General features: G+C 43.0%; 1 long non-coding RNA gene across 1 annotated transcript in view; it reads right to left on the bottom strand.

Annotated features, from left to right (window-relative positions):
* Window positions 1–12,218, bottom strand: part of LOC124229289 (uncharacterized) — a 60,409-nt gene that overhangs the window by 18,664 nt on the left and 29,527 nt on the right. The gene's annotated exons all lie outside the window — the stretch shown is intronic.

Raw genomic sequence — 12,218 nt, forward strand, 5'->3', positions numbered from 1 at the left:
TGCTTAAAACATATAACATACGTTTGACTTTCACTGCCTGAACCAGAAGTTGGCTTCATTCTCAACTTCATTTCTTTCCCCACGTAGAACATTTTCATCACGTCGAAACAGTTAACAGCAATGGGAAAGACTCACAGAGCCACGTGCATGGCTGCTGCTGGCAAGTGGGAAGGCCCGTTCGCGGGTGTGCATGTTTTATATTTAAAAAGTAAATATTTTACTTCAGCAGAAGTAAACATGCCTGGGAGTCATCGATTCCAGGGAAGGTTCGAGAGGGAGGCTGTGATCTCCAGGAAAGTCAAGAGTACAGTGAGGCAAATTTGGGGTGCATGGAGGAGGCCCTGGCCTCATGGGGACTCCATCTTCCCCGGCCTGACTCCTAAGAGGATTTCCCTCTTTCCTTCCTTCCACTCCAGAGGTCTAGGAAGCAAGACGTGTTCTGGCTGATCGAGCAGATGGAAGCTTCAAGGGTTTGGGTTCACGCCATCCAGTATGGGAGCCACTGGCCACATGTAGCTACTGAGCGCTCACAGCGTGGCTAGTTCAAATGGAGATGTGCTCTCGCGGTAACATACAGACTGGCTTTCAAAGACTTAGCATGAACAAAAGAATGTAAGCTATCTCAGTAATAATTTTTTACATTGATTGCATGTTGGAACAGTATCTCAGACACACCAGATTAAATAACTAACGTTAATTTTATGTGTTTCTTTTTTGCTTTTTAAAATGTGGCCACTAGAAAATTGAAAGTCACAAATGTGACTCACGTTATATTTCTATTAGACAGAGTTGGCCTAGGGGCCCCAGGATTTTCAGAGCTCAGTGACGCCCAGACTTTCTGCTCTTTTCATTTAGAGCAGAGCCTACTAGTCAGGGCCTGTTCTAAGCAAGCACTGCAGAGAGATGAATATAACCCGTCATCAACTTTCACCTACCCTCTATCACACGCACACAATGTCTTCTGTCTTGATTAATTTAATCATCTGCGTCTAAAGTTTGGGAAGTGGTTCCTGTGTTCTGTTGTGTTATTCTTGTTATTCTTGTGGTCATTCTTTTTGTCCCAGGTGTGCCTAAATAATTGCCTCTCTGGATGTCTGGGGTCAAAATTGCCCACCACTGTATAGCTGTATATTTCTACCCATAGAGAACTTTTGGCTCCTGGTGAACGGACTCAATGTACAAAAGTAAAAGATGTTTTGTTTTTCTGCCATATCAAGTTCTATATGTCACACACACATGGGAGGGGAGATAACTTGACATCTAATTATCATCGTGGTCTATTCACATCTCGACTTGCTAACTCACACACAGACACACACACACTCACACTCATAAAGACAAAAAGTAGAGAAGAAAAGTTCAAGAGAGTGGCATTCAGCTTTAAATTCTAACTAGGTTGTTTTCCATATATTTATTTGAAATAGAATTTTAGAAATTTTTACACCTAGGAATAATAATAATAATGGCAATACACTTATGCTGGATACTCTCCTAAGAGCCTTATACATACTAACTTCTTTCGCCCTCATCACGCTCCCATGAGATACTATAATGATTTCTGTTTCAAAGATGAGAAACTGAGGCACAGAAAGATCCGAGGATTTGTCCAAGGTCACATGGCTGGGGAGCAGCAGAGCTGGGATTTGCACCAAGCTGTTGGCTGCGCATCTGTGCACTTAACCGCTGGGCTGTGGCCGTTGTTTTGCAGGTGGAGGAACTGAGGCCCAAAGACTGGAAAAGACACGCTTGAGACGGCCCAGTTATTGACAGAGGCTGGACTAGAGCAGTTTTCTGCTGCCCCCCACGTTGCTCCAGCCTCCCCAAAACAGACCACGTCAGTGTCCAAAATGAAGGGGGATTTTGATGGGAGCACACTACTATGCTTGGGGGTGGGAGACAGGAAGGAGGAGAAGCAGATAACACTCCTCATCTCTCTTGACCCCTAAGGGCAAGGCCAGTTGATTCAAACCCTAAGCAAGGAATTATAACAGAAAAACCAAAGGCTTTGGCAGCAGCCAGTTTTAGACTCAGATCTTGCCACAGTTTTGTGAACTTGAACAAGTTATGCGACTTCTCTGAGCCTCTGTCACTTGCTGGGTAAAACTGATTGAGGACACCTTCTTCTAGGGTCTCCGTGAGGATCTGCACAGGATCCATATGCAAAACCACTCACACCCAGTGCGTCAACGCAGCATGAGCACTTCATGAATATCAGCTCCTCTTCAGACCACCCCTGCCTTCAGCTTTAGCTGGAGCCAAACGGGGCCCCTGAAGGTTCTGCAAAAGGGTCTATACTGGAGTAAAATAAGCATGTAGTTCTAGAGGGGTGGCCCGAGGGACTGAGGGGCAGAAACTTCCATGCTGTTCTTGACATAGCAAATCAGGCGAGGGTTACCACCATGAGAAGCTGCCCACAGCCTCACTCAGCATTGCTAGAAAGAAAGGAGAGGATTGTGAGCTCTAGCCTGAGTCACAGAAGCTCTTTGTGTGTCCCAGGAGAGGGGAGGGTGGGGCCTCCGGCTGGGGGAACAGTGGTGGGCGCAGTGATCCAGCAGCCTGGATATCATCTAAGAAAAACTGGCCTGATGCCCAGCCTGGGGTTTTGCAAGGGCCAGTGAAGGCGCCCCGTGAAGTGGGGACAGGTGTGGACAAAGAGCAAAGATTCAGAAAATGAGAGGTGTCTCTTTCTTATTTCTTTTAGCTTGCAGTTCAATTAATTAAAATTCATTTTCAAAGCTATTTGGGCTTAAAGAGGTCCACTTCCATGCCTCAGTTTCCTCAGCTGAAAGACAGGCTCAGAATGTCTTAGGGCCCCCAGAGGACCGTCCCAGGGCCATCTTCTCCATGTCCCTGCACCTCACCCCTAATAAACAGATGGAAGCCAATGGGTGAGACCCAAGGCTCCCAGAGACAAGAGAGTACCTTCCCTTCTAGGTCTACCTCGCTTTCCATGGATTCTAACACAAGGTAGCTAAGCCAGAGACCAAGGGGAGGCCCCCCTCTGGAAAGAGACCTCTTTCGTTTCTCACTGTCACCTCTTTAACATTCCTCCCATAGTTTGAAGCACGGTTCCAAGAATAGTTTCCTAATTAACGCAACCAGAAATGAATGGGCTTTATCACCTCTCAATTTCCAGCTCACTGTGCTTGCCCTAATAGAAGTCCTCACTGAACACAACAGTATTATAGCTACTGGGGTGTGGTCTCATGACCCTAGTGGAGTATAATTTCCCTGAAGACAGGACCATCATCTGCTCTGTCTCTTTCGTGATGCTCACTACAATGCCTCTCAGTTTGCAACAATATCCTCCCCACCGAATCAATGGCAGTTTATTGAATGTCTACTCTGTATGAGAACTGTATTTATGCTTTCCCACATCCATCCAGGGCGGCAGCCAGTGTTAACGTCTACAGGGTGAAAGGCCATTATGCTAGAGCTGGTCCTTAAGTTGGAAGAGTGATCCCGGGTATCATTTGTGCCCTTCAGGATACATGCCCATAAGGGGAGCAGGGCATCAACACTAAAGAGGCAGGGGTTCACCAAGGGTGTGTTAAGTACCTCAAAGATGCGAACTATTGTCCGGGGCCCTTCTGGGTGTACACCAGGAGTTCCCAATTTTGCTCAGTCCACAACACCTGAATTCTAAATGTATCAATTTGGCCAAAGAGGGAAGAGGGGTCTCCATTAACTCAAACTGGTCCTCAGGCCTGGACACAACCACAAGGGCGGCACCGTGATGTTTTGTGCTGTGCTACACTGGGTTTCCAGCCCCCAGTACAGTGCCTGGCACATAATAGTTGCTCACAGACATGCATTGAATGGACAGATGGTTGGGTGGAGGTGATGCTGCTGACAAGGGACCACAAACGTCTCCCACAAGGAGGAGGAAGAGAAAGAAGAACAGTGCAGTTAGAAGTCACTTTAGAGTTCTTTTAGACCAGATTCTTATGTTTAGATAAGAAAATGAGAGCCAAAGTGGCACAATGGAGTGGAAAAGAGCACTGAACCAGAGTTTGAGAGACATGAACACCCTGGTTCTCACACAAAAAAGAACTGTTAGTAGAGGGTGCTGTCAGGGCAGCTGTCTTTAGCACTCCCTCCCCACCGCCAGAACTGGGATAACCTCTTCCTTAAATGTATTTGTTAGATACTTGAATTTATTAAGGATCCATTCCTTCTCAGTTACGTGCTACATTTTTCATTGAGGCTGCAGTGGCTCTCATTGCAAATGCAGCCACCTGGTGACAGCGAATTCGTATTTGAGAAAGCTGGTCAGAAGAGGGTTGAGTTCTGATCTGGAGAGCTGGCCGGGCCCAGAAAAATCTAAGGCTGTTAGAACAAAATAAAGAGATTCTGCCTCGGGAAGGGATGGGGCGGAGGAAGGAGTGTCATTCAAACCTCAGACTAACACTCATCTGAGCTGAGAGAGCAAAGGTGAGGGACTTGCTCCCTCCCGAGTGCAGGTCTGAGGAAGAGAGGAATGCAGAGGGTTCCGCTGGCAGGGCTAAGAGAGTCAACAACCAGCCCGCAGGGGCCAGGTGGCAGCTGGGAGAAAAGTTCGGACTTGCTTTTGGGAAGATTTATACCTAGAACACCCCTGGAAAGAATCTGGCATCCTCCGGACTCAGGATGAGGAAAGGTGGCAGAGCTAGCCAGAATGAAACACAAGATTGACATTTTTTATTCTGACCTGTGGTAAGTCATACCAAGCTATGTGTCTATAAATCATCCTCCAACAGATAGACTGTGTACTGAGATTTTGAGTCTTAATCAGAAAACTGAGAGCGGTATCATGAGGCTAATTCTCATCAAGGAAACTTTAGATTTAGAACGTGAGTGAGGAGTCGCTTCCTGGTTCAAAGTCTAGTCAAGGAAGAAAATTGTGACAGGTTCAACAATGCAGCCAGCAAGTCATGCAGGCACCCATACACTGTGAGAGGAACCACGGGCTGCATCTGGGCTGTGCAGGCAGAAACTCAGACCCCAAGACTTTTGAAACTTTGGAGGGTAGAAATTGAAACCAAAAAAAAATTCAAAAACTGATCTATTAAAAATGCAAATAGGCAAGTTCTTAAACTCAGAAATGTCACCTCTAGACATTCTAAAGAAATCTTTACATCTTCACGCAGGAAGTGTTCAATAATAATCATAGCAGTATTGAAAGTTAACAAGGCTCTTTCACATAAAGTGCCTTAAATAACAAAAGTGGGCCTTCTGTAAAGTCTAATAAGGGTATCCCCTCTTTTTGTACACTCTAGGAGACCAGTCAAAGAAAGTAAGATACATCTACACCATGATAAATTCTACAGCAGTTAAAAAGTGGATATGTACGTGCATGGATCCAAACACACATATGTACGCTGACTTGGAGAGCCAAGACATATTAGTAGATGGGGGGAAAAAGCAAGTAGCAAGACAATACATACAGTATGATCCCCTTTAAAAGTAAGAGCAAAGAACTTTTTATAAGTAAAAATAAGGGGGGTGTGTATAAACACATATACATTATATATACAGATATACAAGCACACACACATATATACAAGCACACACATATATACAAACACACACATAAGTTTATACATTTTTTTCATATTTGCACCAAGCTGTTGACAGTGATCATCTCTGGGGAGAATGAAGTTAAGTGGTGAACAAAGAGGACCTTTGATTTATCTATATTGTTTCAATTTTATTACACATTACTTCTATATTTAACCTTTTTTTTTAAATTTCTTCAAGCTGGAAGCAATTTCTATCTGGCACGAAATGGAAGCGTCAACTGCCCTTTAGTATAGAGAGTCTCTTTGTTCTCAGGAAATCTCCCAAATGAGGGTTTTAATGATTAAATGGAAAGTAAAGACTGGCTTCTGGTCTAGAGATGTGGTTGCCGGGAGGAAAAGGTCTTCGGGAGGGGGGTAATATTCCCTGTGTTAATATGGCCCCAGGTTGGAGCAGAGCTGATTGAAGCAAGAAGTTTGTGAGAACAAGTGTCCTAGCTGAGCAAGAATGAGGCCCAGAGGCATGGTGAGGCATTTCTCTCTCACATAACAGCAGCACGCTCTGGGTTTGAGCTCCTGTGGCTAGAAGTTGGAGGACAAGAGGCTTGGAATATTTTCATAGGATCTTTCATGAGACTCTGGCTGTAAGCTGTGCTCTCTCTATGCCCAGGTGACCAAACGAAGCCCTGAGTCATAAGATGCCCTTCCTCTGTGCCTGCGTGGAAGCGCTCCTGGACTGAAGATGGGTGGCTATTGTGAACGGCATCTTTTTCCCATTGTATTTTTCATTACTTATATGCAATAAAGCTCTAGATTTTTATATATTTATTTTGTATCTGGCTACCTTCCTGATCTCTTATGAGCTCTCATAGATTCATTCTCTCAATTTTTTAGGCATTCCGTCTGTTATGGGCTGAATTGTGTCCTCCACTCAACAGCCTTTGCATACAGAAGCCCTGACCCCGGTACTTCACAGCCTGACTGTATTTGGAGTTGAGGTTTATAAAGACGTGATTAAGTTAAAGTTAGGCCTTTAGGGTGGGCCTTAATCCAGTCTGACTTGTGTCCTTATAAGAAGAGGGAATTTAGACACACAGGGTATGTGTGCACAGAGGGACAACCATGTGAAGAGGCAGCAAGAGGGTGGCCATCTGAAAGCCAAAAAGAGAAGCCTCAGAAGAAACCAAACCTGCGGACACCTTGATCTTAGACATCCAGACTCTACAACCATGAGAAAGTAAATTCCTGCCATTTAAGACACAGTCTGTGGGATTTTGTTATGTCCCCCCTAGCAAACTAATGCACCATCGTACAATGAGAAAATAACAAGAATTGTGGCTGCTCTTCCTCCATAGTTCTACCACTTATTTCTGTTTCCTGCCTTATCACATTGGCTACCAAACACATTCTTTCAAAGTTTAGGGTGCATGAGGAGGGAGATCCACATTCAGCTTTCTAACAGGCCCATTTTTAGGAGTTAAGTCACCCTATATGAAGGCATCTTGTTGACTTTGAAGGATATTCCATTTCATTCAATAAGTCCTATGAAGTTGGCATTGTTATCCCAGTGATCAGGTGAACAGGTTGAGGCTCCATGGGGGTGAGTGACTTGTCTAGGATTATAGGTCATAATTAGACTCAGGTTTTCAGATTCTAAATCAACTGCCTTGCTTTTTCTATAATATCCACCAAACAACAATAGTGAAGAAAGAAAATTTTATATTAGGGGAAAAGAAGTGAGTATTTAGCAACTATTTGTACGATTACTTCTTTCTGGAGTTTAAAGTGTACTTTCTGCCTCTAACTCTTGTCTTCTCTTCCTTGAGGAGAAGAGTGTTTTCTCCAACTCAAAAGCAGAGCAGAGTAGCCTTGTAACAGAATACCCATCTCCTAAGTTTCGTCTTTCCTAGACCTTTCTGCTATATTGCTGCAGGAGGCAGCAAATAATAGTGAAAAGTATTCAGCATGGTAGGCAGTTTCTAAGACGGCTCCTAAGGATTCCTGCCTCTTGATATTCAGGAGCATGGGCTATACACAGGGACTTGCTTCAATGAATGGGATGCAGCACAGTGATGCTTTGTCACTTCCAAGTTTAGGTTAGAAAAAGACTTTGGCTTCTGTCTTGCTCACCCTCTCTTGCTCTCTTACTTATTCACCCAGACAAAAGCCAGCTGCCACACTGTGAGCTGTCATATGGAGAATGATATATGGTGAGGAACTTAGGGAGGCTTCTGGCCAATAGCCAATGGGGAACTGAGGATCTTGGCCCAGCAGCCTGTGAGAAACAGAACCCTGACAAGTGAGCTTGTTGCGTGAGCTTGCAAGCAGATACTCTCCCAATCAAGCCTTCAGATGAGAATGCAACCCCTCCTGACGCCTTGATTACAGCATCATGAGAGGCTGAGCCAGAGGACCCAGTTAAGACACACCCGTTTTCCTGATCCACAGAAACTGTGAAATACTAGGTGTTCATGGCTTTAAACCACTAAGTTTTGGGGTAATTTCTTACACAGCAATAGATAACTAATACATTCAGCCTGGAAGTAAAGAGGCCTGAGTCTTAGTCTCAGCTCTACCAGTAGGTTACAATGACCTCTTAGGCTACTGCTTTTTCCCATCCCTGGGAATCAATCAGCCTCCTCTCCTGGAAATGAGGAGTGTGGGAGAGACGGTGTCTAAAAATCTTTTCCAGCTCTCAAACTTTCTAAGTCTACGACTATTCCTGGCACAATCTCCCAAATCTTCTCCTATGCCCCACCACCACTACTACACCCCTGCCATGCCCCATCCCCCTCCAGGCCCTCAGCCCTTCCTTAGGGCTCTGCCCTCCCCGTTTTTTTCAATCCTGCAGTGAAAGAGAAAAGATCTTACTGGGTCAAAAAGGCCCAGCCCCTGTAATGTAGCAAAGACCTTGACTAGAACTCCAGGAGCTGAAGCAAAAGGGGATGACGCTTCTATGCACCATTAATTGCTCTCATCTTTTACACTCTCAGTGACTGCTACCAACGGCCAGGCTTCAGCCCTCAGTTCCCTCTTCAACTTTTATGAGACCCTGTCACATGTGCTTCCATGTTCCTCTGAAGAAAGCTCCAAAAGACCCCAAAAGCCTGCCACCTGTCTTTAGAAAACAACTGGGCCCAGAGTCAGCCCAGCACAGTGAGCTGAGGAAATGGCATCTTCGAACCAGGCCCCTCCACCTAGAATACTGACATAGTGCTTTCTCCAGAACATCTGGTTTGTTTCACAGGCCGGGGAGGAGGCAGAGATCTTCCAGAGCGAGAGGCCTGGTGGGGGAGTTTGGACTCCGGACTTCAAACCTCTGTGATGCTGCTGGATTGTTTGATTGACGTGGAACACGATCCGACTCTAAGCCTCAGTCTACCTTCCTACAAAATGGAGAGAAATCTCTAAGAGATTTCTGCCTCTCTTAACATGCATCTCTGGCAATTTCACTAAAGTCTTTCCTCCTACCCACACTCTACAACCCTTTCCTCATACCCTCCCCTTCAAACCTCCCCTCTAAACTAGAAGGCTTTCCATCTCCAAGAGAAAGAATGAGAGAGAGAGAGCCTGCTTCCTTAAGACAGTAAGCATGGTAAAAGAAAGCTGTTAGTGAGAAGTAAATACAGAATCCCTCCCTCTACTGCCCTCTGGTTCCACTCTTTTGAGAACACTTGTTCAGGGAACCCAGTATAATCACCTGGTGGCCATTTGCATTCTCTAGACAAGGAAAATGAGATACAGAGAAAGAATTAACTTTTAAAAAAATGCATTTTAATTATTTCTCACTCCACCTGCCTCCATGAAAGTAATCAAAGAGGCTAACTGATTCATTCATGTTCAGAAGAGTATGTGCCAGAAGAGGTCATGCATCTACCTGCTGTCTCTTTTGACAGCATGTAAAAGAAAATCTGATTCAAAAACCTTAACCTTATTTGCTGGTTCACCTAATTAAAAAGATGAAAGGTATACTGGCTTCAACAGTTTTACTTAGAACCTATTCTCTTTCTGTATCTCTGCCTAACTTCAACTTCATCTTAACACTGCTTTGCCTACTGTTCTTAAGATGGCTGCCAGCAGCTCCCCAAGTCACGAGCTCCCTCATTCACATCTAGAAGGAATGTAGGAGCATCTCTGTCGCAGCATTCATAACAAAAGTCCTAAAACTCACTTGGACTTGACTACCTTAAGCCACATGTTGTTCCAGGATTGATCATCACTGGCAGGGCATAGGGGATCCTATTTAACCATGCCCCCACTGAGCCAACAGCAAAAGCACCTCCCCTGAACCACTTGAATTCCCAAATAAAATTGAGGCCTTTGAGAAAGAAGAAGGGAAAATGGATGCTGAGAAGATAACCAGCTAGAATCTGCTATAGATACAAAGTGGTTCTTCAGATTCAGAGCCCCGAGATTGGTTGGTTGTGTTTAACACTTCATTTTTTAGTGCAGTTTTAGGTTCACAGCAAAATCAAGAGGAAGGTATAGAGATTTTCCATAACTCTCTGCTCCCTCACGTGAAGAGCCTCCCCCGTTATCGACATCCCCCACGAGAGTGGTGCATTTGTTACAACTGATGAATCTGCATTGACACATCATAATCACTCAAAGTCTGTAGTTTACGTTAAGGTTTACTCTTGGCGTCGCGTATTATGTAGATTTGGACAAATGTGTAATGACATGTAGTCATCATTATAGTATCCTACAGAGTATTTTCACTGCCCTTAAAATCCACTGTGCTCCACTATTCGTCTCTCCCCAACCCCCTGCAATCACTGATCTCTTTACTGTCTCCATAAATTTGCCTTTTCCAGAAGGCCACATAATTGAAATCATACAATATGTAGCCTTTTCAGATTGGCTTCTTTCACTTAATAATATGCATTTAAGTTTGCTTCATATCTTCTCATGGCTTGATGGCCAATTCTTTTTAGTATTGAGTAATATTCTATTGTTTGTATGTACCACAGTTTGTCCATTCACCTACTGAAGGACGTCTTGGTTGTTTCCAGCTTTTGGCAATTATGAATAAAGTTGCTGTAAACTTCCATGTTCAGGTTTTTGTGTGGATGTCAGTTTTCAATTCCTCTGGGTAAATACTAACGATGTTGGATCATATGGTAAGAGTATGTAAGATCATATGGTAAGAGTAAGAAACTGCCACTGTCCAAAGAGGCTGTACCATTTTCCGCTCCTAAGTCCTACTAGCAAAGAGTGAGAGCTCCTATTGCTCCACATCCTCACCAGCATTTCAGGTTGTCAGTGTTCTGGATTTTGGCCATTCTAATAGGTGTGTATTGGTATCTCATTTTTTTTTAATTTGCATTTTCCTAATGACATATGCTGTAAAACATCTTTTCATATGCTTATTTGCCATCTGCATATCTTCTTTGGCAAAGTGACTATTAAGAGTTTTTGCCCATTGTCTAATCTGGTCGTTCATTTTATTATTGTTGAATTTTAAGAGTTCTTTGTATATTTTGGATATATATTTTTGTATATTGTGTCTTTTGGTAAGTATTTTCTCCTAGTCAATGGCTTGTCTTCTCATTCTCTTAACGTTGTCTTTTATAGAGCTGATCTTTTAATTTTCATGAGTCCAGATTATCAATTTTTTCTGTCATAGACATGCCTTTGGTGTTACATCTAAAAAGGCATTGCCATACTCAAGGTCATCTAAGTTTTTTTCTGTTACCTTATAGGAGTTTCATGGTTTTGAATTTCACATTTAGATCTGTAATCTATTTTGAGTTAGTTTTTGTGAAAGGTATAAGATCTGTGTCTAGATTCATTATTTTGCAGGTAGATGTCCAGTTGTTCCAATACCATTTGTTGCAAAAAACTATCTTTGCTCCTTTGTATTGCCTTTGTTCCTTTATCAAAGATCAGTTGACTATGTTTATAGGCATTTTTGTTTGTTTTGCTAATTATTTTGTAACTACAAAAAATTAGTACAGAGAATGCCCTTTACAAAGCAACACAAGAAAAGTCAAAGATTGAGTTGTTTATTTCTGGGCTTTCATTCTATTCCACTGATTTGTCTGTTCTTTTGCCAATACCGCACTGTTTTGATTACTGTAGTTTTCTAATAAGTCTTGAAGTTGGGTAGAGTTATTCTCCAAAATTTTTCTTCTCCCTCAGTATTGTGTTGGCTATTCTGGATCTTTTGCCTCCCCATATAAATATTAGAATCAGTTTGTTGATATCCACAAAATAACTTGCTGGGATTTTGATTGAGATTGCATTGAATCTATAGATCAAATTGGAAAGAACTAATATCTTCACAATATTGAGACTTCCTATCCACGGGCAAGGAATATCTCTGTTTGTTTACTTCTTTGATTTTGTTCATCAGCACTTTGTAGTTTTCTTCATATAGATCTTGTGCATAGTTTGTTAGATATATACCCAAAATTTCATCTTTGGGGGTGCCAAAGTAAATGACATTATGCTTTTATTTTCAAATGTCACTCGTTCATTGCTGGTTTATAGGAAGATGATTGACTTTTGTATATTAACCTTGTATCCTGAAACCTTGCTATAATTGCTTATTAGTTCCAGGAGTTTTTGGTCAGCTCTTTCAGATTTTCAACATAGATGATCATGTTGTCTGTGAACAAAGATAGCTTTATTTTTGCCTGCCCAATCTGTATATCTGTTATTTCCTTCTCTTGTCTTGTTACATTAGCTAGTACCTTTAGCACAACGCTGGAAAGGAGC

The sequence above is a fragment of the Equus quagga genome, chromosome 17 (genome assembly GCF_021613505.1).
Source record: "Equus quagga isolate Etosha38 chromosome 17, UCLA_HA_Equagga_1.0, whole genome shotgun sequence".
NCBI classification, from domain to species: Eukaryota; Metazoa; Chordata; class Mammalia; order Perissodactyla; family Equidae; genus Equus; species Equus quagga.